This window comes from Salvelinus alpinus, chromosome 4, assembly GCF_045679555.1.
Source record: "Salvelinus alpinus chromosome 4, SLU_Salpinus.1, whole genome shotgun sequence".
Lineage (NCBI taxonomy): Eukaryota > Metazoa > Chordata > Actinopteri > Salmoniformes > Salmonidae > Salvelinus > Salvelinus alpinus.
The window spans coordinates 4,431,040-4,457,135 of record NC_092089.1 but is presented as its reverse complement, the minus strand read 5'-3'; the positions used below and the strand labels follow the sequence as shown (position 1 = coordinate 4,457,135).

The 26,096-nt window shown below is 45.1% G+C and overlaps 1 protein-coding gene and 1 long non-coding RNA gene across 2 annotated transcripts in view; one reads left to right on the top strand and one right to left on the bottom strand.

Moving 5' to 3' along the window:
- Window positions 1–893: 893 nt before the first annotated feature.
- Window positions 894–1,288, bottom strand: LOC139572785 (uncharacterized). The gene is made up of 3 exons (XR_011674479.1): window positions 1,173–1,288; window positions 1,041–1,134; window positions 894–990 (listed from the first exon to the last, which is right to left on the bottom strand). It is a non-coding gene; the product is annotated as an uncharacterized lncRNA (long non-coding RNA).
- Window positions 988–26,096, top strand: part of LOC139572784 (neurocalcin-delta A) — an 83,870-nt gene continuing 58,761 nt past the window's right edge. The window contains exon 1 of the mRNA XM_071395554.1: window positions 988–1,566. The gene's annotated coding sequence lies outside the window, so the exon portion shown is untranslated. The remainder of the gene's footprint in view (window positions 1,567–26,096) is intronic.

Here is a 26,096-nt window from a genome sequence, read left to right as displayed (position 1 = left end):
CGGTCTCTCACACCGTTCAGCTAAGAGGCCCAGTGTCCCGGTCTCTCACACCGTTCAGCTAAGAGGCCCAGTGTCCCGGTCTCTCACACCGTTCAGCTAAGAGGCCCAGTGTCCCGGTCTCTCACACCGTTCAGCTAAGAGGCCCAGTGTCCCGGTCTCTCACACCGTTCAGCTAAGAGGCCCAGTGTCCCGGTCTCTCACACCGTTCAGCTAAGAGGCCCAGTGTTCTGGGGGATTGGGTTCTGTGCTGTATTACCAGGAGTGATTGGGTTCTGTATTGTATTACCGGGAGGGACTGGGTTCTGTGTTTTTTTACCAGGAGGGATTGGGTTCTGTGTTGTTTTACCAGGAGGGATTGGGTTCTGTGTTGTTTTACCAGGAGGGATTGGGTTCTGTACTGTATTACCAGGAGGGATTGGGTTCTGTACTGTATTACCAGGAGGGATTGGGTTCTGTACTGTGTTACCAGGAGGGATTGGGTTCTGTACTGTGTTACCAGGAGGGATTGGGTTCTGTACTGTGTTACCAGGAGGGATTGGGTTCTGTACTGTGTTACCAGGAGGGATTGGGTTCTGTATTGTATTACCAGGAGGGATTGGGTTCTGTATTGTGTTACCAGGAGGGATTGGGTTCTGTATTGTGTTACCAGGAGGGACTGGGTTCTGTACTTTGTTACCAGGAGGGATTGGGTTCTGTACTGTATTACCAGAAGGGATTGGGTTCTGTACTGTATTCCCAGGAGGGATTGGGTTCTGTACTGTGTTACCAGGAGGGATTGGGTTAGTTTCCATGGTAATTTCTGAACCAGGACAGCTGAGGAATAAGGTGTGACTCTTCCTCCCCCAGATGCTGTTGTCAGTAACATCCAGGTGAGCTGATCTGTGGATGTGGGAGGATATCATTTACCTGACCCACCAGACTCACCTGCAGGACAGACAGAGCCACAACCCAGAGCAGACCCAACTCACCTGGACAGAAGACCCAACTCACCTGGACAGAAGACCCATCTCCCCTGCAGTCCCAGAGCAGACCCAACTCACCTGGACAGAAGACCCAACTCACCTGGACAGAAGACCCATCTCCCCTGCAGTCCCAGAGCAGACCCAACTCACCTGGACAGAAGACCCAACTCACCTGGACAGAAGACCCAGCCCAGAGCAGACCCAACTCACCTGGACAGAAGACCCATCTCCCCTGCAGTCCCAGAGCAGACCCAACTCACCTGGACAGAAGACCCAACTCACCTGGACAGAAGACCCAGCCCAGAGCAGACCCAACTCACCTGGACAGAAGACCCAGCCCAGAGCAGACCCATCTCACCTGGACAGAAGACCCAGCCCAGAGCAGACCCATCTCACCTGGACAGAAGACCCAGCCCAGAGCAGACCCATCTCACCTGGACAGAAGACCCAGCCCAGAGCAGACCCATCTCACCTGGACAGAAGACCCAGCCCAGAGCAGACCCATCTCACCTGGACAGAAGACCCAGCCCAGAGCAGACCCATCTCACCTGGACAGAAGAGCCATCTCACCTGCAGTCCTGAAGGTTTCCCAGAGTTCCACCAGGTAAGGAGCAGACACACAGATCTATGAACCACCAAGCGGTGGGTTTGTCCGTCTCTCCTCTGAGCCTCTACTACTTCACTTTTATAAATATATTCTGATCCTGTTTGTTGTTCTTCAAACAGCACATCTGTCATTTAGATTACCCATCAGCCTGTTGTCCTGATCTATAACCAGAACATCTGTCATTTAGAATACCCATCAGCCTGTTGTCCTGATCTATAACCAGAACATCTGTCATTTAGATTACCCATCAGCCTGTTGTCCTGATCTATAACCAGCACATCTGTCATTTAGATTACCCATCAGCCTGTTGTCCTGATCTATAACCAGAACATCTGTCATTTAGATTACCCATCAGCCTGTTGTCCTGATCTATAACCAGAACATCTGTCATTTAGATTACCCATCAGCCTGTTGTCCTGATCTGTAACCAGAACATCTGTCATTTAGATTACCCATCAGCCTGTTGTCCTGATCTATAACCAGAACATCTGTCATTTAGATTACCCATCAGCCTGTTGTCCTGATCTATAACCAGCACATCTGTCATTTAGATTACCCATCAGCCTGTTGTCCTGATCTATAACCAGAACATCTGTCATTTAGATTACCCATCAGCCTGTTGTCCTGATCTATAACCAGCACATCTGTCATTTAGATTACCCATCAGCCTGTTGTCCTGATCTATAACCAGCACATCTGTCATTTAGATTACCCATCAGCCTGTTGTCCTGATCTGTAACCAGCACATCTGTCATTTAGATTACCCATCAGCCTGTTGTCCTGATCTATAACCAGAACATCTGTCATTTAGATTACCCATCAGCCTGTTGTCCTGATCTATAACCAGAACATCTGTCATTTAGATTACCCATCAGCCTGTTGTCCTGATCTATAACCAGAACATCTGTCATTTAGGTTACCCATCAGCCTGTTGTCCTGATCTGTAACCAGAACATCTGTCATTTAGATTACCCATCAGCCTGTTGTCCTGATCTGTAACCAGAACATCTGTCATTTAGATTACCCATCAGCCTGTTGTCCTGATCTGTAACCAGAACATCTGTCATTTAGATTACCCATCAGCCTGTTGTCCTGATCTATAACCAGAACATCTGTCATTTAGGTTACCCATCAGCCTGTTGTCCTGATCTGTAACCAGCACATCTGTCATTTAGATTACCCATCAGCCTGTTGTCCTGATCTATAACCAGAACATCTGTCATTTAGATTACCCATCAGCCTGTTGTCCTGATCTATAACCAGAACATCTGTCATTTAGATTACCCATCAGCCTGTTGTCCTGATCTGTAACCAGCACATCTGTCATTTAGGTTACCCATCAGCCTGTTGTCCTGATCTATAACCAGAACATCTGTCATTTAGGTTACCCATCAGCCTGTTGTCCTGATCTATAACCAGAACATCTGTCATTTAGGTTACCCATCAGCCTGTTGTCCTGATCTGTAACCAGCACATCTGTCATTTAGATTACCCATCAGCCTGTTGTCCTGATCTATAACCAGAACATCTGTCATTTAGATTACCCATCAGCCTGTTGTCCTGATCTGTAACCAGCACATCTGTCATTTAGGTTACCCATCAGCCTGTTGTCCTGATCTATAACCAGAACATCTGTCATTTAGGTTACCCATCAGCCTGTTGTCCTGATCTATAACCAGAACATCTGTCATTTAGGTTACCCATCAGCCTGTTGTCCTGATCTGTAACCAGCACATCTGTCATTTAGATTACCCATCAGCCTGTTGTCCTGATCTATAACCAGAACATCTGTCATTTAGATTACCCATCAGCCTGTTGTCCTGATCTGTAACCAGCACATCTGTCATTTAGATTACCCATCAGCCTGTTGTCCTGATCTATAACCAGCACATCTGTCATTTAGATTACCCATCAGCCTGTTGTCCTGATCTATAACCAGCACATCTGTCATTTAGGTTACCCATCAGCCTGTTGTCCTGATCTATAACCAGAACATCTGTCATTTAGATTACCCATCAGCCTGTTGTCCTGATCTATAACCAGAACATCTGTCATTTAGATTACCCATCAGCCTGTTGTCCTGATCTGTAACCAGAACATCTGTCATTTAGATTACCCATCAGCCTGTTGTCCTGATCTATAACCAGAACATCTGTCATTTAGATTACCCATCAGCCTGTTGTCCTGATCTATAACCAGAACATCTGTCATTTAGATTACCCATCAGCCTGTTGTCCTGATCTATAACCAGAACATCTGTCATTTAGATTACCCATCAGCCTGTTGTCCTGATCTATAACCAGAACATCTGTAATTTAGATTACCCATCAGCCTGTTGTCCTGATCTGTAACCAGAACATCTGTCATTTAGATTACCCGTCAGCCTGTTGTCCTGATCTATAACCAGAACATCTGTCATTTAGATTACCCGTCAGCCTGTTGTCCTGATCTATAACCAGAACATCTGTCATTTAGATTACCCATCAGCCTGTTGTCCTGATCTATAACCAGAACATCTGTCATTTAGATTACCCATCAGCCTGTTGTCCTGATCTGTAACCAGAACATCTGTCATTTAGATTACCCATCAGCCTGTTGTCCTGATCTATAACCAGAACATCTGTCATTTAGGTTACCCATCAGCCTGTTGTCCTGATCTATAACCAGAACATCTGTCATTTAGATTACCCATCAGCCTGTTGTCCTGATCTATAACCAGAACATCTGTCATTTAGATTACCCATCAGCCTGTTGTCCTGATCTATAACCAGAACATCTGTCATTTAGATTACCCATCAGCCTGTTGTCCTGATCTATAACCAGAACATCTGTCATTTAGATTACCCATCAGCCTGTTGTCCTGATCTATAACCAGAACATCTGTCATTTAGATTACCCATCAGCCTGTTGTCCTGATCTATAACCAGCACATCTGTCATTTAGATTACCCATCAGCCTGTTGTCCTGATCTATAACCAGCACATCTGTCATTTAGATTACCCATCAGCCTGTTGTCCTGATCTATAACCAGCACATCTGTCATTTAGATTACCCATCAGCCTGTTGTCCTGATCTATAACCAGCACATCTGTCATTTAGATTACCCATCAGCCTGTTGTCCTGATCTATAACCAGAACATCTGTCATTTAGATTACCCATCAGTCTGTTGTCCTGATCTATAACCAGAACATCTGTCATTTAGATTACCCATCAGTCTGTTGTCCTGATCTATAACCAGAACATCTGTCATTTAGGTTACCCATCAGCCTGTTGTCCTGATCTATAACCAGAACATCTGTCATTTAGATTACCCATCAGCCTGTTGTCCTGATCTGTAACCAGCACATCTGTCATTTAGGTTACCCATCAGCCTGTTGTCCTGATCTATAACCAGAACATCTGTCATTTAGATTACCCATCAGTCTGTTGTCCTGATCTATAACCAGAACATCTGTCATTTAGGTTACCCATCAGCCTGTTGTCCTGATCTGTAACCAGAACATCTGTCATTTAGATTACCCATCAGCCTGTTGTCCTGATCTGTAACCAGAACATCTGTCATTTAGATTACCCATCAGCCTGTTGTCCTGATCTATAACCAGAACATCTGTCATTTAGGTTACCCATCAGCCTGTTGTCCTGATCTATAACCAGAACATCTGTCATTTAGATTACCCATCAGTCTGTTGTCCTGATCTATAACCAGAACATCTGTCATTTAGGTTACCCATCAGCCTGTTGTCCTGATCTATAACCAGAACATCTGTCATTTAGATTACCCATCAGCCTGTTGTCCTGATCTGTAACCAGCACATCTGTCATTTAGGTTACCCATCAGCCTGTTGTCCTGATCTATAACCAGAACATCTGTCATTTAGATTACCCATCAGTCTGTTGTCCTGATCTATAACCAGAACATCTGTCATTTAGGTTACCCATCAGCCTGTTGTCCTGATCTATAACCAGAACATCTGTCATTTAGATTACCCATCAGCCTGTTGTCCTGATCTGTAACCAGCACATCTGTCATTTAGGTTACCCATCAGCCTGTTGTCCTGATCTATAACCAGAACATCTGTCATTTAGATTACCCATCAGTCTGTTGTCCTGATCTATAACCAGAACATCTGTCATTTAGATTACCCATCAGCCTGTTGTCCTGATCTGTAACCAGAACATCTGTCATTTAGATTACCCATCAGCCTGTTGTCCTGATCTATAACCAGAACATCTGTCATTTAGGTTACCCATCAGCCTGTTGTCCTGATCTATAACCAGAACATCTGTCATTTAGATTACCCATCAGCCTGTTGTCCTGATCTATAACCAGAACATCTGTCATTTAGGTTACCCATCAGCCTGTTGTCCTGATCTATAACCAGAACATCTGTCATTTAGATTACCCATCAGCCTGTTTTCCTGATCTGTAACCAGCACATCTGTCATTTAGGTTACCCATCAGCCTGTTGTCCTGATCTATAACCAGCACATCTGTCATTTAGGTTACCCATCAGCCTGTTGTCCTGATCTATAACCAGAACATCTGTCATTTAGGTTACCCATCAGCCTGTTGTCCTGATCTGTAACCAGCACATCTGTCATTTAGATTACCCATCAGCCTGTTGTCCTGATCTATAACCAGAACATCTGTCATTTAGATTACCCATCAGCCTGTTGTCCTGATCTATAACCAGAACATCTGTCATTTAGGTTACCCATCAGCCTGTTGTCCTGATCTATAACCAGAACATCTGTCATTTAGATTACCCATCAGCCTGTTGTCCTGATCTGTAACCAGAACATCTGTCATTTAGATTACCCATCAGCCTGTTGTCCTGATCTGTAACCAGAACATCTGTCATTTAGGTTACCCATCAGCCTGTTGTCCTGATCTATAACCAGCACATCTGTCATTTAGGTTACCCATCAGCCTGTTGTCCTGATCTATAACCAGCACATCTGTCATTTAGGTTACCCATCATCCTGTTGTCCTGATCTATAACCAGAACATCTGTCATTTAGATTACCCATCAGCCTGTTGTCCTGATCTATAACCAGAACATCTGTCATTTAGATTACCCATCAGCCTGTTGTCCTGATCTATAACCAGCACATCTGTCATTTAGGTTACCCATCAGCCTGTTGTCCTGATCTATAACCAGCACATCTGTCATTTAGGTTACCCATCATCCTGTTGTCCTGATCTATAACCAGAACATCTGTCATTTAGATTACCCATCAGCCTTTTGTCCTGATCTGTAACCAGCACATCTGTCATTTAGGTTACCCATCAGCCTGTTGTCCTGATCTGTAACCAGCACATCTGTCATTTAGATTACCCATCATCCTGTTGTCCTGATCTATAACCAGCACATCTGTCATTTAGATTACCCATCAGCCTGTTGTCATGATCTATAACCAGAACATCTGTCATTTAGATTACCCATCAGCCTGTTGTCCTGATCTATAACCAGAACATCTGTCATTTAGATTACCCATCATCCTGTTGTCCTGATCTATAACCAGAACATCTGTCATTTAGGTTACCCATCAGCCTGTTGTCCTGATCTATAACCAGAACATCTGTCATTTAGATTACCCATCAGCCTGTTGTCCTGATCTGTAACCAGAACATCTGTCATTTAGGTTACCCATCAGCCTGTTGTCCTGATCTATAACCAGAACATCTGTCATTTAGATTACCCATCAGCCTGTTGTCCTGATCTGTAACCAGCACATCTGTCATTTAGGTTACCCATCAGCCTGTTGTCCTGATCTATAACCAGCACATCTGTCATTTAGGTTACCCATCAGCCTGTTGTCCTGATCTGTAACCAGCACATCTGTCATTTAGGTTACCCATCAGCCTGTTGTCCTGATCTGTAACCAGCACATCTGTCATTTAGGTTACCCATCAGCCTGTTGTCCTGATCTATAACCAGCACATCTGTCATTTAGGTTACCCATCAGCCTGTTGTCCTGATCTATAACCAGAACATCTGTCATTTAGGTTACCCATCAGCCTGTTGTCCTGATCTATAACCAGCACATCTGTCATTTAGGTTACCCATCAGCCTGTTGTCCTGATCTATAACCAGAACATCTGTCATTTAGATTACCCATCAGCCTGTTGTCCTGATCTATAACCAGAACATCTGTCATTTAGATTACCCATCAGCCTGTTGTCCTGATCTATAACCAGCACATCTGTCATTTAGGTTACCCATCATCCTGTTGTCCTGATCTATAACCAGAACATCTGTCATTTAGATTACCCATCAGCCTGTTGTCCTGATCTATAACCAGAACATCTGTCATTTAGATTACCCATCAGCCTGTTGTCCTGATCTATAACCAGAACATCTGTCATTTAGATTACCCATCAGCCTGTTGTCCTGATCTGTAACCAGAACATCTGTCATTTAGATTACCCATCAGCCTGTTGTCCTGATCTATAACCAGAACATCTGTCATTTAGGTTACCCATCAGCCTGTTGTCCTGATCTATAACCAGAACATCTGTCATTTAGATTACCCATCAGCCTGTTGTCCTGATCTGTAACCAGAACATCTGTCATTTAGATTACCCATCAGCCTGTTGTCCTGATCTATAACCAGAACATCTGTCATTTAGGTTACCCATCAGCCTGTTGTCCTGATCTATAACCAGCACATCTGTCATTTAGGTTACCCATCAGCCTGTTGTCCTGATCTATAACCAGCACATCTGTCATTTAGGTTACCCATCAGCCTGTTGTCCTGATCTATAACCAGCACATCTGTCATTTAGGTTACCCATCATCCTGTTGTCCTGATCTATAACCAGAACATCTGTCATTTAGATTACCCATCAGCCTGTTGTCCTGATCTATAACCAGCACATCTGTCATTTAGATTACCCATCAGCCTGTTGTCCTGATCTATAACCAGCACATCTGTCATTTAGATTACCCATCAGCCTGTTGTCCTGATCTATAACCAGAACATCTGTCATTTAGATTACCCATCAGCCTGTTGTCCTGATCTATAACCAGAACATCTGTCATTTAGATTACCCATCATCCTGTTGTCCTGATCTATAACCAGAACATCTGTCATTTAGGTTACCCATCAGCCTGTTGTCCTGATCTATAACCAGAACATCTGTCATTTAGATTACCCATCAGCCTGTTGTCCTGATCTGTAACCAGAACATCTGTCATTTAGGTTACCCATCAGCCTGTTGTCCTGATCTATAACCAGAACATCTGTCATTTAGATTACCCATCAGCCTGTTGTCCTGATCTGTAACCAGCACATCTGTCATTTAGGTTACCCATCAGCCTGTTGTCCTGATCTATAACCAGCACATCTGTCATTTAGGTTACCCATCAGCCTGTTGTCCTGATCTGTAACCAGCACATCTGTCATTTAGGTTACCCATAAGCCTGTTGTCCTGATCTGTAACCAGCACATCTGTCATTTAGGTTACCCATCAGCCTGTTGTCCTGATCTATAACCAGCACATCTGTCATTTAGGTTACCCATCAGCCTGTTGTCCTGATCTATAACCAGAACATCTGTCATTTAGATTACCCATCAGCCTGTTGTCCTGATCTATAACCAGCACATCTGTCATTTAGGTTACCCATCAGCCTGTTGTCCTGATCTATAACCAGAACATCTGTCATTTAGATTACCCATCAGCCTGTTGTCCTGATCTATAACCAGAACATCTGTCATTTAGATTACCCATCAGTCTGTTGTCCTGATCTATAACCAGAACATCTGTCATTTAGATTACCCATCAGCCTGTTTTCCTGATCTGTAACCAGAACATCTGTCATTTAGATTACCCATCAGCCTGTTGTCCTGATCTATAACCAGAACATCTGTCATTTAGGTTACCCATCAGCCTGTTGTCCTGATCTATAACCAGAACATCTGTCATTTAGGTTACCCATCAGCCTGTTGTCCTGATCTATAACCAGAACATCTGTCATTTAGATTACCCATCAGCCTGTTGTCCTGATCTATAACCAGAACATCTGTCATTTAGATTACCCATCAGCCTGTTGTCCTGATCTATAACCAGCACATCTGTCATTTAGGTTACCCATCAGCCTGTTGTCCTGATCTATAACCAGAACATCTGTCATTTAGATTACCCATCAGCCTGTTGTCCTGATCTATAACCAGAACATCTGTCATTTAGATTACCCATCAGTCTGTTGTCCTGATCTATAACCAGAACATCTGTCATTTAGGTTACCCATCAGCCTGTTGTCCTGATCTATAACCAGAACATCTGTCATTTAGATTACCCATCAGCCTGTTGTCCTGATCTGTAACCAGCACATCTGTCATTTAGGTTACCCATCAGCCTGTTGTCCTGATCTATAACCAGAACATCTGTCATTTAGATTACCCATCAGTCTGTTGTCCTGATCTATAACCAGAACATCTGTCATTTAGGTTACCCATCAGCCTGTTGTCCTGATCTATAACCAGAACATCTGTCATTTAGATTACCCATCAGCCTGTTGTCCTGATCTGTAACCAGCACATCTGTCATTTAGGTTACCCATCAGCCTGTTGTCCTGATCTATAACCAGAACATCTGTCATTTAGATTACCCATCAGTCTGTTGTCCTGATCTATAACCAGAACATCTGTCATTTAGATTACCCATCAGCCTGTTGTCCTGATCTGTAACCAGAACATCTGTCATTTAGATTACCCATCAGCCTGTTGTCCTGATCTATAACCAGAACATCTGTCATTTAGGTTACCCATCAGCCTGTTGTCCTGATCTATAACCAGAACATCTGTCATTTAGATTACCCATCAGCCTGTTGTCCTGATCTATAACCAGAACATCTGTCATTTAGGTTACCCATCAGCCTGTTGTCCTGATCTATAACCAGAACATCTGTCATTTAGATTACCCATCAGCCTGTTTTCCTGATCTGTAACCAGCACATCTGTCATTTAGGTTACCCATCAGCCTGTTGTCCTGATCTATAACCAGCACATCTGTCATTTAGGTTACCCATCAGCCTGTTGTCCTGATCTATAACCAGAACATCTGTCATTTAGGTTACCCATCAGCCTGTTGTCCTGATCTGTAACCAGCACATCTGTCATTTAGATTACCCATCAGCCTGTTGTCCTGATCTATAACCAGAACATCTGTCATTTAGATTACCCATCAGCCTGTTGTCCTGATCTATAACCAGAACATCTGTCATTTAGGTTACCCATCAGCCTGTTGTCCTGATCTATAACCAGAACATCTGTCATTTAGATTACCCATCAGCCTGTTGTCCTGATCTGTAACCAGAACATCTGTCATTTAGATTACCCATCAGCCTGTTGTCCTGATCTGTAACCAGAACATCTGTCATTTAGGTTACCCATCAGCCTGTTGTCCTGATCTATAACCAGCACATCTGTCATTTAGGTTACCCATCAGCCTGTTGTCCTGATCTATAACCAGCACATCTGTCATTTAGGTTACCCATCATCCTGTTGTCCTGATCTATAACCAGAACATCTGTCATTTAGATTACCCATCAGCCTGTTGTCCTGATCTATAACCAGAACATCTGTCATTTAGATTACCCATCAGCCTGTTGTCCTGATCTATAACCAGCACATCTGTCATTTAGGTTACCCATCAGCCTGTTGTCCTGATCTATAACCAGCACATCTGTCATTTAGGTTACCCATCATCCTGTTGTCCTGATCTATAACCAGAACATCTGTCATTTAGATTACCCATCAGCCTTTTGTCCTGATCTGTAACCAGCACATCTGTCATTTAGGTTACCCATCAGCCTGTTGTCCTGATCTGTAACCAGCACATCTGTCATTTAGATTACCCATCATCCTGTTGTCCTGATCTATAACCAGCACATCTGTCATTTAGATTACCCATCAGCCTGTTGTCCTGATCTATAACCAGAACATCTGTCATTTAGATTACCCATCAGCCTGTTGTCCTGATCTATAACCAGAACATCTGTCATTTAGATTACCCATCATCCTGTTGTCCTGATCTATAACCAGAACATCTGTCATTTAGGTTACCCATCAGCCTGTTGTCCTGATCTATAACCAGAACATCTGTCATTTAGATTACCCATCAGCCTGTTGTCCTGATCTGTAACCAGAACATCTGTCATTTAGGTTACCCATCAGCCTGTTGTCCTGATCTATAACCAGAACATCTGTCATTTAGATTACCCATCAGCCTGTTGTCCTGATCTGTAACCAGCACATCTGTCATTTAGGTTACCCATCAGCCTGTTGTCCTGATCTATAACCAGCACATCTGTCATTTAGGTTACCCATCAGCCTGTTGTCCTGATCTGTAACCAGCACATCTGTCATTTAGGTTACCCATCAGCCTGTTGTCCTGATCTGTAACCAGCACATCTGTCATTTAGGTTACCCATCAGCCTGTTGTCCTGATCTATAACCAGCACATCTGTCATTTAGGTTACCCATCAGCCTGTTGTCCTGATCTATAACCAGAACATCTGTCATTTAGGTTACCCATCAGCCTGTTGTCCTGATCTATAACCAGCACATCTGTCATTTAGGTTACCCATCAGCCTGTTGTCCTGATCTATAACCAGAACATCTGTCATTTAGATTACCCATCAGCCTGTTGTCCTGATCTATAACCAGAACATCTGTCATTTAGATTACCCATCAGCCTGTTGTCCTGATCTATAACCAGCACATCTGTCATTTAGGTTACCCATCATCCTGTTGTCCTGATCTATAACCAGAACATCTGTCATTTAGATTACCCATCAGCCTGTTGTCCTGATCTATAACCAGAACATCTGTCATTTAGATTACCCATCAGCCTGTTGTCCTGATCTATGTAGCGATGTCAATTTGTAAGTCGCTCTGGATAAGAGCGTCTGCTAAATGACTTAAATGTAAATGTAAATCTATAACCAGAACATCTGTCATTTAGATTACCCATCAGCCTGTTGTCCTGATCTGTAACCAGAACATCTGTCATTTAGATTACCCATCAGCCTGTTGTCCTGATCTATAACCAGAACATCTGTCATTTAGGTTACCCATCAGCCTGTTGTCCTGATCTATAACCAGAACATCTGTCATTTAGATTACCCATCAGCCTGTTGTCCTGATCTGTAACCAGAACATCTGTCATTTAGATTACCCATCAGCCTGTTGTCCTGATCTATAACCAGAACATCTGTCATTTAGGTTACCCATCAGCCTGTTGTCCTGATCTATAACCAGCACATCTGTCATTTAGGTTACCCATCAGCCTGTTGTCCTGATCTATAACCAGCACATCTGTCATTTAGGTTACCCATCAGTCTGTTGTCCTGATCTATAACCAGCACATCTGTCATTTAGGTTACCCATCATCCTGTTGTCCTGATCTATAACCAGAACATCTGTCATTTAGATTACCCATCAGCCTGTTGTCCTGATCTATAACCAGCACATCTGTCATTTAGATTACCCATCAGCCTGTTGTCCTGATCTATAACCAGCACATCTGTCATTTAGATTACCCATCAGCCTGTTGTCCTGATCTATAACCAGAACATCTGTCATTTAGATTACCCATCAGCCTGTTGTCCTGATCTATAACCAGAACATCTGTCATTTAGATTACCCATCATCCTGTTGTCCTGATCTATAACCAGAACATCTGTCATTTAGGTTACCCATCAGCCTGTTGTCCTGATCTATAACCAGAACATCTGTCATTTAGATTACCCATCAGCCTGTTGTCCTGATCTGTAACCAGAACATCTGTCATTTAGGTTACCCATCAGCCTGTTGTCCTGATCTGTAACCAGAACATCTGTCATTTAGATTACCCATCAGCCTGTTGTCCTGATCTGTAACCAGCACATCTGTCATTTAGGTTACCCATCAGCCTGTTGTCCTGATCTATAACCAGCACATCTGTCATTTAGGTTACCCATCAGCCTGTTGTCCTGATCTGTAACCAGCACATCTGTCATTTAGGTTACCCATCAGCCTGTTGTCCTGATCTGTAACCAGCACATCTGTCATTTAGGTTACCCATCAGCCTGTTGTCCTGATCTATAACCAGCACATCTGTCATTTAGGTTACCCATCAGCCTGTTGTCCTGATCTATAACCAGAACATCTGTCATTTAGATTACCCATCAGCCTGTTGTCCTGATCTATAACCAGCACATCTGTCATTTAGGTTACCCATCAGCCTGTTGTCCTGATCTATAACCAGAACATCTGTCATTTAGATTACCCATCAGCCTGTTGTCCTGATCTATAACCAGAACATCTGTCATTTAGATTACCCATCAGTCTGTTGTCCTGATCTATAACCAGAACATCTGTCATTTAGATTACCCATCAGCCTGTTTTCCTGATCTGTAACCAGAACATCTGTCATTTAGGTTACCCATCAGCCTGTTGTCCTGATCTATAACCAGAACATCTGTCATTTAGGTTACCCATCAGCCTGTTGTCCTGATCTATAACCAGAACATCTGTCATTTAGATTACCCATCAGCCTGTTGTCCTGATCTGTAACCAGCACATCTGTCATTTAGATTACCCATCAGCCTGTTGTCCTGATCTGTAACCAGAACATCTGTCATTTAGGTTACCCATCAGCCTGTTGTCCTGATCTATAACCAGAACATCTGTCATTTAGGTTACCCATCAGCCTGTTGTCCTGATCTATAACCAGAACATCTGTCATTTAGATTACCCATCAGCCTGTTGTCCTGATCTGTAACCAGCACATCTGTCATTTAGGTTACCCATCAGCCTGTTGTCCTGATCTATAACCAGAACATCTGTCATTTAGATTACCCATCAGCCTGTTGTCCTGATCTGTAACCAGAACATCTGTCATTTAGGTTACCCATCAGCCTGTTGTCCTGATCTGTAACCAGCACATCTGTCATTTAGATTACCCATCAGCCTGTTGTCCTGATCTATAACCAGAACATCTGTCATTTAGGTTACCCATCAGCCTGTTGTCCTGATCTGTAACCAGCACATCTGTCATTTAGATTACCCATCAGCCTGTTGTCCTGATCTATAACCAGCACATCTGTCATTTAGGTTACCCATCATCCTGTTGTCCTGATCTATAACCAGAACATCTGTCATTTAGATTACCCATCAGCCTGTTGTCCTGATCTATAACCAGAACATCTGTCATTTAGATTACCCATCAGCCTGTTGTCCTGATCTATAACCAGAACATCTGTCATTTAGATTACCCATCAGCCTGTTGTCCTGATCTGTAACCAGAACATCTGTCATTTAGATTACCCATCAGCCTGTTGTCCTGATCTATAACCAGAACATCTGTCATTTAGGTTACCCATCAGCCTGTTGTCCTGATCTATAACCAGAACATCTGTCATTTAGATTACCCATCAGCCTGTTGTCCTGATCTGTAACCAGAACATCTGTCATTTAGATTACCCATCAGCCTGTTGTCCTGATCTATAACCAGAACATCTGTCATTTAGGTTACCCATCAGCCTGTTGTCCTGATCTATAACCAGCACATCTGTCATTTAGGTTACCCATCAGCCTGTTGTCCTGATCTATAACCAGAACATCTGTCATTTAGATTACCCATCATCCTGTTGTCCTGATCTATAACCAGCACATCTGTCATTTAGAATACCCATCAGCCTGTTGTCCTGATCTATAACCAGCACATCTGTCATTTAGATTACCCATCAGCCTGTTGTCCTGATCTATAACCAGAACATCTGTCATTTAGATTACCCATCAGCCTGTTGTCCTGATCTATAACCAGCACATCTGTCATTTAGGTTACCCATCAGCCTGTTTTCCTGATCTGTAACCAGCACATCTGTCATTTAGGTTACCCATCAGCCTGTTGTCCTGATCTGTAACCAGCACATCTGTCATTTAGGTTACCCATCAGCCTGTTGTCCTGATCTGTAACCAGCACATCTGTCATTTAGGTTACCCATCAGCCTGTTGTCCTGATCTGTAACCAGCACATCTGTCATTTAGGTTACCCATCAGCCTGTTGTCCTGATCTGTAACCAGCACATCTGTCATTTAGGTTACCCATCAGCCTGTTGTCCTGATCTGTAACCAGCACATCTGTCATTTATGTTACCCATCAGCCTGTTGTCCTGATCTGTAACCAGCACATCTGTCATTTAGGTTACCCATCAGCCTGTTTTCCTGATCTGTAACCAGCACATCTGTCATTTAGGTTACCCATCAGCCTGTTGTCCTGATCTGTAACCAGAACATCTGTCATTTAGGTTACCCATCAGCCTGTTGTCCTGATCTGTAACCAGAACATCTGTCATTTAGGTTACCCATCAGCCTGTTGTCCTGATCTGTAACCAGCACATCTGTCATTTAGGTTACCCATCAGCCTGTTGTCCTGATCTGTAACCAGAACATCTGTCATTTAGATTACCCATCAGCCTGTTGTCCTGATCTGTAACCAGAACATCTGTCATTTAGATTACCCATCAGCCTGTTGTCCTGATCTGTAACCAGAACATCTGTCATTTAGATTACCCATCAGCCTGTTGTCCTGATCTGTAACCAGAACATCTGTCATTTAGGTTACCCATCAGCCTGTTGTCCTGATCTATAACCAGAACATCTGTCATTTAGATTACCCATCAGCCTGTTGTCCTGATCTGTAACCAGAACATCTGTCATTTAGATTACCCATCAGCCTGTTGTCCTGATCTGTAACCAGAACATCTGTCATTTAGATTACCCATCAGCCTGTTGTCCTGATCTGTAACCAGCACATCTGTCATTTAGGTTACCCATCAGCCTGTTGTCCTGATCTGTAACCAGCACATCTGTCATTTAGGTTACCCATCAGCCTGTTGTCCTGATCTGTAACCAGCACACCTGTCATTTAGGTTACCCATCAGCCTGTTGTCCTGATCTATAACCAGCACATCTGTCATTTAGGTTACCCATCAGCCTGTTGTCCTGATCTGTAACCAGCACATCTGTCATTTAGATTACCCATCAGCCTGTTGTCCTGATCTATAACCAGCACATCTGTCATTTAGGTTACCCATCAGCCTGTTGTCCTGATCTATAACCAGCACATCTGTCATTTAGATTACCCATCAGCCTGTTGTCCTGATCTGTAACCAGCACATCTGTCATTTAGATTACCCATCAGCCTGTTGTCCTGATCTATAACCAGAACATCTGTCATTTAGGTTACCCATCAGCCTGTTGTCCTGATCTATAACCAGCACATCTGTCATTTAGGTTACCCATCAGCCTGTTGTCCTGATCTGTAACCAGCACATCTGTCATTTAGATTACCCATCAGCCTGTTGTCCTGATCTGTAACCAGCACATCTGTCATTTAGATTACCCATCAGCCTGTTGTCCTGATCTATAACCAGAACATCTGTCATTTAGGTTACCCATCAGCCTGTTGTCCTGATCTGTAACCAGCACATCTGTCATTTAGGTTACCCATCAGCCTGTTGTCCTGATCTATAACCAGAACATCTGTCATTTAGATTACCCATCAGCCTGTTGTCCTGATCTGTAACCAGCACATCTGTCATTTAGGTTACCCATCAGCCTGTTGTCCTGATCTGTAACCAGCACATCTGTCATTTAGGTTACCCATCAGCCTGTTGTCCTGATCTGTAACCAGCACATCTGTCATTTAGGTTACCCATCATCCTGTTGTCCTGATCTATAACCAGAACATCTGTCATTTAGATTACCCATCAGCCTGTTGTCCTGATCTGTAACCAGAACATCTGTCATTTAGATTACCCATCAGCCTGTTGTCCTGATCTATAACCAGAACATCTGTCATTTAGAATACCCATCAGCCTGTTGTCCTGATCTATAACCAGAACATCTGTCATTTAGATTACCCATCAGCCTGTTGTCCTGATCTATAACCAGAACATCTGTCATTTAGATTACCCATCAGCCTGTTGTCCTGATCTATAACCAGCACATCTGTCATTTAGGTTACCCATCAGCCTGTTTTCCTGATCTGTAACCAGCACATCTGTCATTTAGGTTACCCATCAGCCTGTTGTCCTGATCTGTAACCAGCACATCTGTCATTTAGGTTACCCATCAGCCTGTTGTCCTGATCTGTAACCAGCACATCTGTCATTTAGGTTACCCATCAGCCTGTTGTCCTGATCTGTAACCAGCACATCTGTCATTTAGGTTACCCATCAGCCTGTTGTCCTGATCTGTAACCAGCACATCTGTCATTTAGGTTACCCATCAGCCTGTTGTCCTGATCTGTAACCAGAACATCTGTCATTTAGGTTACCCATCAGCCTGTTGTCCTGATCTGTAACCAGCACATCTGTCATTTAGGTTACCCATCAGCCTGTTGTCCTGATCTGTAACCAGAACATCTGTCATTTAGATTACCCATCAGCCTGTTGTCCTGATCTGTAACCAGCACATCTGTCATTTAGGTTACCCATCAGCCTGTTGTCCTGATCTATAACCAGAACATCTGTCATTTAGATTACCCATCAGCCTGTTGTCCTGATCTGTAACCAGAACATCTGTCATTTAGATTACCCATCAGCCTGTTGTCCTGATCTGTAACCAGAACATCTGTCATTTAGATTACCCATCAGCCTGTTGTCCTGATCTGTAACCAGAACATCTGTCATTTAGGTTACCCATCAGCCTGTTGTCCTGATCTGTAACCAGAACATCTGTCATTTAGGTTACCCATCAGCCTGTTGTCCTGATCTGTAACCAGCACATCTGTCATTTAGGTTACCCATCAGCCTGTTGTCCTGATCTATAACCAGAACATCTGTCATTTAGGTTACCCATCAGCCTGTTGTCCTGATCTATAACCAGAACATCTGTCATTTAGGTTACCCATCAGCCTGTTGTCCTGATCTGTAACCAGCACATCTGTCATTTAGATTACCCATCAGCCTGTTGTCCTGATCTATAACCAGAACATCTGTCATTTAGATTACCCATCAGCCTGTTGTCCTGATCTATAACCAGAACATCTGTCATTTAGCTGAACGGTGTGAGAGACCGGGACACTGGGCCTCTTAGCTGAACGGTGTGAGAGACCGGGACACTGGGCCTCTTAGCTGAACGGTGTGAGAGACCGGGACACTGGGCCTCTTAGCTGAACGGTGTGAGAGACCGGGACACTGGGCCTCGTAGCTGAACGGTGTGAGAGACCGGGACGCTGGGCCTCGTAGCTGAACGGTGTGAGACCGGGACACTGGGCCTTTTAGCTGAACGGTGTGAGAGACCGGGACACTGGGCCTCTTAGCTGAACGGCGTGAGAGACCGGGACACTGGGCCTCTTAGCTGAACGGTGTGAGAGACCGGGACACTGGGCCTCGTAGCTGAACGGCGTGAGAGACCGGGACACTGGGCCTCTTAGCTGAACGGTGTGAGAGACCGGGACACTGGGCCTCTTAGCTGAACGGCGTGAGAGACCGGGACACTGGGCCTCTTGGCTGAACGGTGTGAGAGACCGGGACACTGGGCCTCTTAGCTGAACGGTGTGAGAGACCGGGACACTGGGCCTCTTAGCTGAACGGCGTGAGAGACCGGGACACTGGGCCTCGTAGCTGAACGGCGTGAGAGACCGGGACACTGGGCCTCGTAGCTGAACGGTGTGAGAGACCGGGACACTGGGCCTCGTAGCTGAACGGTGTGAGAGACCGGGACACTGGGCCTCGTAGCTGAACGGTGTGAGAGACCGGGACACTGGGCCTCTTAGCTGAACGGTGTGAGAGACCGGGACACTGGGCCTCTTAGCTGAACGGTGTGAGAGACCGGGACACTGGGCCTCTTAGCTGAACGGTGTGAGAGACCGGGGCACTGGGCCTCGTAGCTGAACGGTGTGAGAGACCGGGGCACTGGGCCTCTTAGCTGAACGGTGTGAGAGACCGGGGCACTGGGCCTCTTAGCTGAACGGTGTGAGAGACCGGGACACTGGGCCTCTTAGCTGAACGGTGTGAGAGACCGGGACCCTGGGCCTCGTAGCTGAACGCTGTGAGAGACCGGGACACTGGGCCTCTTAGCTGAACGGTGTGAGAGACCGGGACACTGGGCCTCTTAGCTGAACGGTGTGAGAGACCGGGACACTGGGCCTCTTAGCTGAACGGTGTGAGAGACCGGGACCCTGGGCCTCTTAGCTGAACGGTGTGAGAGACCGGGACACTGGGCCTCTTAGCTGAACGGTGTGAGAGACCGGGACCCTGGGCCTCTTAGCTGAACGGTGTGAGAGACCGGGGCACTGGGCCTCTTAGCTGAACGGTGTGAGAGACCGGGACACTGGGCCTCTTAGCTGAACGGTGTGAGAGACCGGGACACTGGGCCTCTTAGCTGAACGGTGTGAGAGACCGGGACACTGGGCCTCTTAGCTGAACGGTGTGAGAGACCGGGACACTGGGCCTCTTAGCTGAACGGTGTGAGAGACCGGGACACTGACATCAACACCCTGGCTAGTAGAAGGGTCCATGCCAACACACTCTCCTTTTCCACTGCACCTTTTGGTTGTTTATTAGTTGTCTCATAAACAGATATATTTATAGTGTTAGACAGGGTGTTAGATCCAGCCATGTTGTGTGGATGGAGCCGGGGAGGATTACAGCGGTAGGCCTATAGAGCACTTGATTACAGCTGGTCTAGTGACTGGTGTAACAAGGAGCTGGGGAGGATTACAGCGGTAGGCCTATAGAGCACTTGATTACAGCTGGTCTAGTGTCTGGTGTAACAAGGAGCTGGGGAGGATTACAGCGGTAGGCCTATAGAGCACTTGATTACAGCTGGTCTAGTGTCTGGTGTAACAAGGAGCTGGGGAGGATTACAGCGGTAGGCCTATAGAGCACTTGATTACAGCTGGTCTAGTGACTGGTGTAACAAGGAGCTGGGGAGGATTACAGCGGTAGGCCTATAGAGCACTTGATTACAGCTGGTCTAGTGACTGGTGTAACAAGGAGCTGGGAGGATTACAGCGGTAGGCCTATAGAGCACTTGATTACAGCTGGTCTAGTGACTGGTGTAACAAGGAGCTGGGGAGGATTACAGCGGTAGGCCTATAGAGCGCTTGATTTGCTCTCCGGGCTCGCCAGGAAGGCAGAGTATGAACCTTCAGACACGTAAAATGGTTCAAAATGGGAACCGGTTGCCTACCCGGCGCGCAGGGCCGTTGAATCAGGTGCACCTACCGCCAACCGCCCCAGAGGAATGAAATACAAATAGGTACGCAAGGCTTTACCGTTTGGGTTTTTACAGAAACGTTTGACGATCCACTAGGAATGTCTTGTAGATGGACTTGGCGATGGACCAGTCGGTGACCGCCGCTCTATAGGATCAGGCAGCACATTCATCCAGAACGTTCTGGAGCTTTCACTTCTCTCTCTCTATTCGCCACAGAGCTCTCGCTGCTTAGCAACAGCCGCCAGACAGAGTTCCATCCATGCATGTGGTTCTGAACTTCTCCTTGTGTTATTTTGTTTGTATAATAAACATATAGGCTAGTCCTGCTGTGGCTATAATCACACTGAGCTTTCAGAGGTTTCCTTCTCAGACTGTAGAGTTAAAGGGATGAGTTATGATGGATGTTCCTCATCAGATACAGTATCTCAGTCTCCTGTAGATGGATGATCCTCATCAGATACAGTATCTCAGTCTCCTGTAGATAGATGTTCCTCATCAGATACAGTATCTCAGTCTCCTGTAGATAGATGTTCCTCATCAGATACAGTATCTCAGTCTCCTGTAGATAGATGTTCCTCATCAGATACAGTATCTCAGTCTCCTGTAGATAGATGTTCCTCATCAGATACAGTATCTCAGTCTCCTGTAGATAGATGTTCCTCATCAGATACAGTATCTCAGTCTCCTGTAGATGGATGATCCTCATCAGATACAGTATCTCAGTCTCCTCTCCTGTAGATGTTCCTCATCAGATACAGTATCTCAGTCTCCTGTAGATGGATGATCCTCATCAGATACAGTATCTCAGTCTCCTCTCCTGTAGATGGCTGTTCCTCATCAGATACAGTATCTCAGTCTCCTGTAGATAGATGATCCTCATCAGATACAGTATCTCAGTCTCCTGTAGATGGCTGTTCCTCATCAGATACAGTATCTCAGTCTCCTGTAGATAGATGTTCCTCATCAGATACAGTATCTCAGTCTCCTCTCCTGTAGATGGCTGTTCCTCATCAGATACAGTATCTCAGTCTCCTGTAGATAGATGATCCTCATCAGATACAGTATCTCAGTCTCCTGTAGATGGATGATCCTCATCAGATACAGTATCTCAGTCTCCTCTCCTGTAGATGGATGATCCTCATCAGATACAGTATCTCAGTCTCCTCTCCTGTAGATAGATGATCCTCATCAGATACAGTATCTCAGTCTCCTGTAGATAGATGTTCCTCATCAGATACAGTATCTCAGTCTCCTGTAGATAGATGATCCTCATCAGATACAGTATCTCAGTCTCCTGTAGATAGATGATCTGTTACGTGTTCCTCATCAGATACAGTATCTCAGTCTCCTCTCCTGTAGATGGATGATCCTCATCAGATACAGTATCTCAGTCTCCTGTAGATGGATGATCCTCATCAGATACAGTATCTCAGTCTCCTCTCCTGTAGATAGATGTTCCTCATCAGATACAGTATCTCAGTCTCCTGTAGATAGATGTTCCTCATCAGATACAGTATCTCAGTCTCCTGTAGATAGATGTTCCTCATCAGATACAGTATCTCAGTCTCCTGTAGATAGATGTTCCTCATCAGATACAGTATCTCAGTCTCCTCTCCTGTAGATGGATGATCCTCATCAGATACAGTATCTCAGTCTCCTGTAGATAGATGATCCTCATCAGATACAGTATCTCAGTCTCCTGTAGATGGATGATCCTCATCAGATACAGTATCTCAGTCTCCTGTAGATGGATGATCCTCATCAGATACAGTATCTCAGTCTCCTCTCCTGTAGATAGATGTTCCTCATCAGATACAGTATCTCAGTCTCCTGTAGATAGATGTTCCTCATCAGATACAGTATCTCAGTCTCCTGTAGATGGATGATCCTCATCAGATACAGTATCTCAGTCTCCTCTCCTGTAGATGGATGATCCTCATCAGATACAGTATCTCAGTCTCCTGTAGATAGATGATCCTCATCAGATACAGTATCTCAGTCTCCTGTAGATGGATGATCCTCATCAGATACAGTATCTCAGTCTCCTGTAGATGGATGATCCTCATCAGATACAGTATCTCAGTCTCCTCTCCTGTAGATGGATGATCCTCATCAGATACAGTATCTCAGTCTCCTGTAGATGGATGATCCTCATCAGATACAGTATCTCAGTCTCCTGTAGATAGATGTTCCTCATCAGATACAGTATCTCAGTCTCCTGTAGATGGATGATCCTCATCAGATACAGTATCTCAGTCTCCTGTAGATGGATGATCCTCATCAGATACAGTATCTCAGTCTCCTGTAGATGGATGATCCTCATCAGATACAGTATCTCAGTCTCCTGTAGATGGATGATCCTCATCAGATACAGTATCTCAGTCTCCTCTCCTGTAGATGGATGATCCTCATCAGATACAGTATCTCAGTCTCCTGTAGATAGATGATCCTCATCAGATACAGTATCTCAGTCTCCTGTAGATGGATGATCCTCATCAGATACAGTATCTCAGTCTCCTGTAGATGGATGATCCTCATCAGATACAGTATCTCAGTCTCCTCTCCTGTAGATGGATGATCCTCATCAGATACAGTATCTCAGTCTCCTGTAGATGGATGATCCTCATCAGATACAGTATCTCAGTCTCCTGTAGATGGATGATCCTCATCAGATACAGTATCTCAGTCTCCTGTAGATGGATGATCCTCATCAGATACAGTATCTCAGTCTCCTGTAGATGGATGATCCTCATCAGATACAGTATCTCAGTCTCCTGTAGATAGATGTTCCTCATCAGATACAGTATCTCAGTCTCCTGTAGATGGATGATCCTCATCAGATACAGTATCTCAGTCTCCTGTAGATAGATGATCCTCATCAGATACAGTATCTCAGTCTCCTGTAGATGGATGATCCTCATCAGATACAGTATCTCAGTCTCCTGTAGATGGATGATCCTCATCAGATACAGTATCTCAGTCTCCTGTAGATGGCTGTTCCTCATCAGATACAGTATCTCAGTCTCCTGTAGATGGCTGTTCCTCATCAGATACAGTATCTCAGTCTCCTCTCCTGTAGATAGATGTTCCTCATCAGATACAGTATCTCAGTCTCCTCTCCTGTAGATAGATGATCCTCATCAGATACAGTATCTGTCTCCTGTAGATGGATGATCCTCATCAGATACAGTATCTCAGTCTCCTGTAGATGGATGATCCTCATCAGATACAGTATCTCAGTCTCCTGTAGATGGATGATCCTCATCAGATACAGTATCTCAGTCTCCTGTAGATAGATGTTCCTCATCAGATACAGTATCTCAGTCTCCTCTCCTGTAGATAGATGTTCCTCATCAGATACAGTATCTCAGTCTCCTCTCCTGTAGATAGATGATCCTCATCAGATACAGTATCTCAGTCTCCTGTAGATGGATGATCCTCATCAGATACAGTATCTCAGTCTCCTGTAGATGGATGATCCTCATCAGATACAGTATCTCAGTCTCCTGTAGATGGATGATCCTCATCAGATACAGTATCTCAGTCTCCTGTAGATGTTCTGCTCTCAGGTCCGTTGGTTTCCAAATGTTGTCTTGCAGTTGGGTTTGAGTTAGAATGTTTTTTTTAGTCGTGACTCACGCAGACACTCGCGTTCAGATTTCGTTGCGAACTTCAAACATGGATTGTGTGTGTGTGTGTGTGTGTGTGTGTGTGTGTGTGTGTGTGAGAGCTCCATACTGTACATAATAGACAGTGCACCACATGGAGAGTAGGAGAGCTGACAGCAGCCTGCAGCGAGGGATACAGTGGGAGGAGAATCGTGACAGCCGGTCTGCCGCAAGTAATATGGAGAGAGATGGAGGGGGAGCTGAAGACGGAAAGAGACTGAATATGAGAAGGATGGAGGAGGAAGGAGAGGGAAGGAATGACTGAATGAGAGAGGGATGGAGGAGGAAGGAATGACAGAGGGATGGAGAGGGAAGGATTGAGACTGGATGGAGGAGGAAGGAGAGGGAAGGAATGAGACTGGATCAGAGGGATGGAGGGAGAAGAGGGAAGGATTGAGACTGGATGGAGGGAGAAGAGGGAAGGGATGACTGAATGAGAGAGGGAAGGAATGAGAGAGGGATGGAGGAAGGAGAGGGAAGGAATGAGAGAGGGATGGAGGGAGAAGGAGAGGGAAGGAATGAGACTGGATGGAGGGAGAAGAGGGAATGATTGAGACTGAATACGAGAGGGATGGAGGAGAGGGAATGACTGACTGAATGAGAGAGGGATGGAGGAAGAAGAGGGAAGGAATGACGGAATGAGAGAGGGATGGAGGAGGAAGGAGAGCAGATGTAGGAGTGCATGCAGAATCCATCACGACTGGTATCTCATATCCTCTACAATATCTACCCCAGAGAGGGACGAGTCCTGTTATCTACCCCAGAGAGGGACGAGTCCTGTTATCTACCCCAGAGAGGGACGAGTCCTGTTATCTACCCCAGAGAGGGACGAGTCCTGTTATCTACCCCAGAGAGGGACGAGTCCTGTTATCTACCCCAGAGAGGGACGAGTCCTGTTATCTACCCCAGAGAGGGACGAGTCCTGTTATCTACCCCAGAGAGGGACGAGTCCTGTTATCTACCCCAGAGAGGGACGAGTCCTGTTATCTACCCCAGAGAGGGACGAGTCCTGTTATCTACCCCAGAGAGGGACGAGTCCTGTTATCTACCCCAGAGAGGGACGAGTCCTGTTATCTACCCCAGAGAGGGACGAGTCCTGTTATCTACCCCAGAGAGGGACGAGTCCTGTTATCTACCCCAGAGAGAGACGAGTCCTGTTATCTACCCCAGAGAGGGACCAGTCCTGTTATCTACCCCAGAGAGGGACGAGTCCTGTTATCTACCCCGGAGAGGGACGAGTCCTGGGAGACTGAGATACTGTCTCTTAGCAGGATAAATGTTACAGTCCGTACAGGGCTGGTGGTTTAGGAAACGTCTCTCTCTTAGCAGGCTGAATGTTACAGTCCGTACAGGGCTGGTGGTTTAGGAAACGTCTCTCTCTTAGCAGGCTGAATGTTACAGTCCGTACAGGGCTGGTGGTTTAGGAAACCTCTCTCTCTTAGCAGACTGAATGTTACAGTCCGTACAGGGCTGGTGGTTTAGGAAACCTCTCTCTCTTAGCAGGCTGAATGGTACAGTCCGTACAGGGCTGGTGGTTTAGGAAACCTCTCTCTCTTAGCAGGCTGAATGGTACAGTCCGTACAGGGCTGGTGGTTCAGGAAACCTCTCTACAGTAATCTTCATTCTGGATCTGCTGT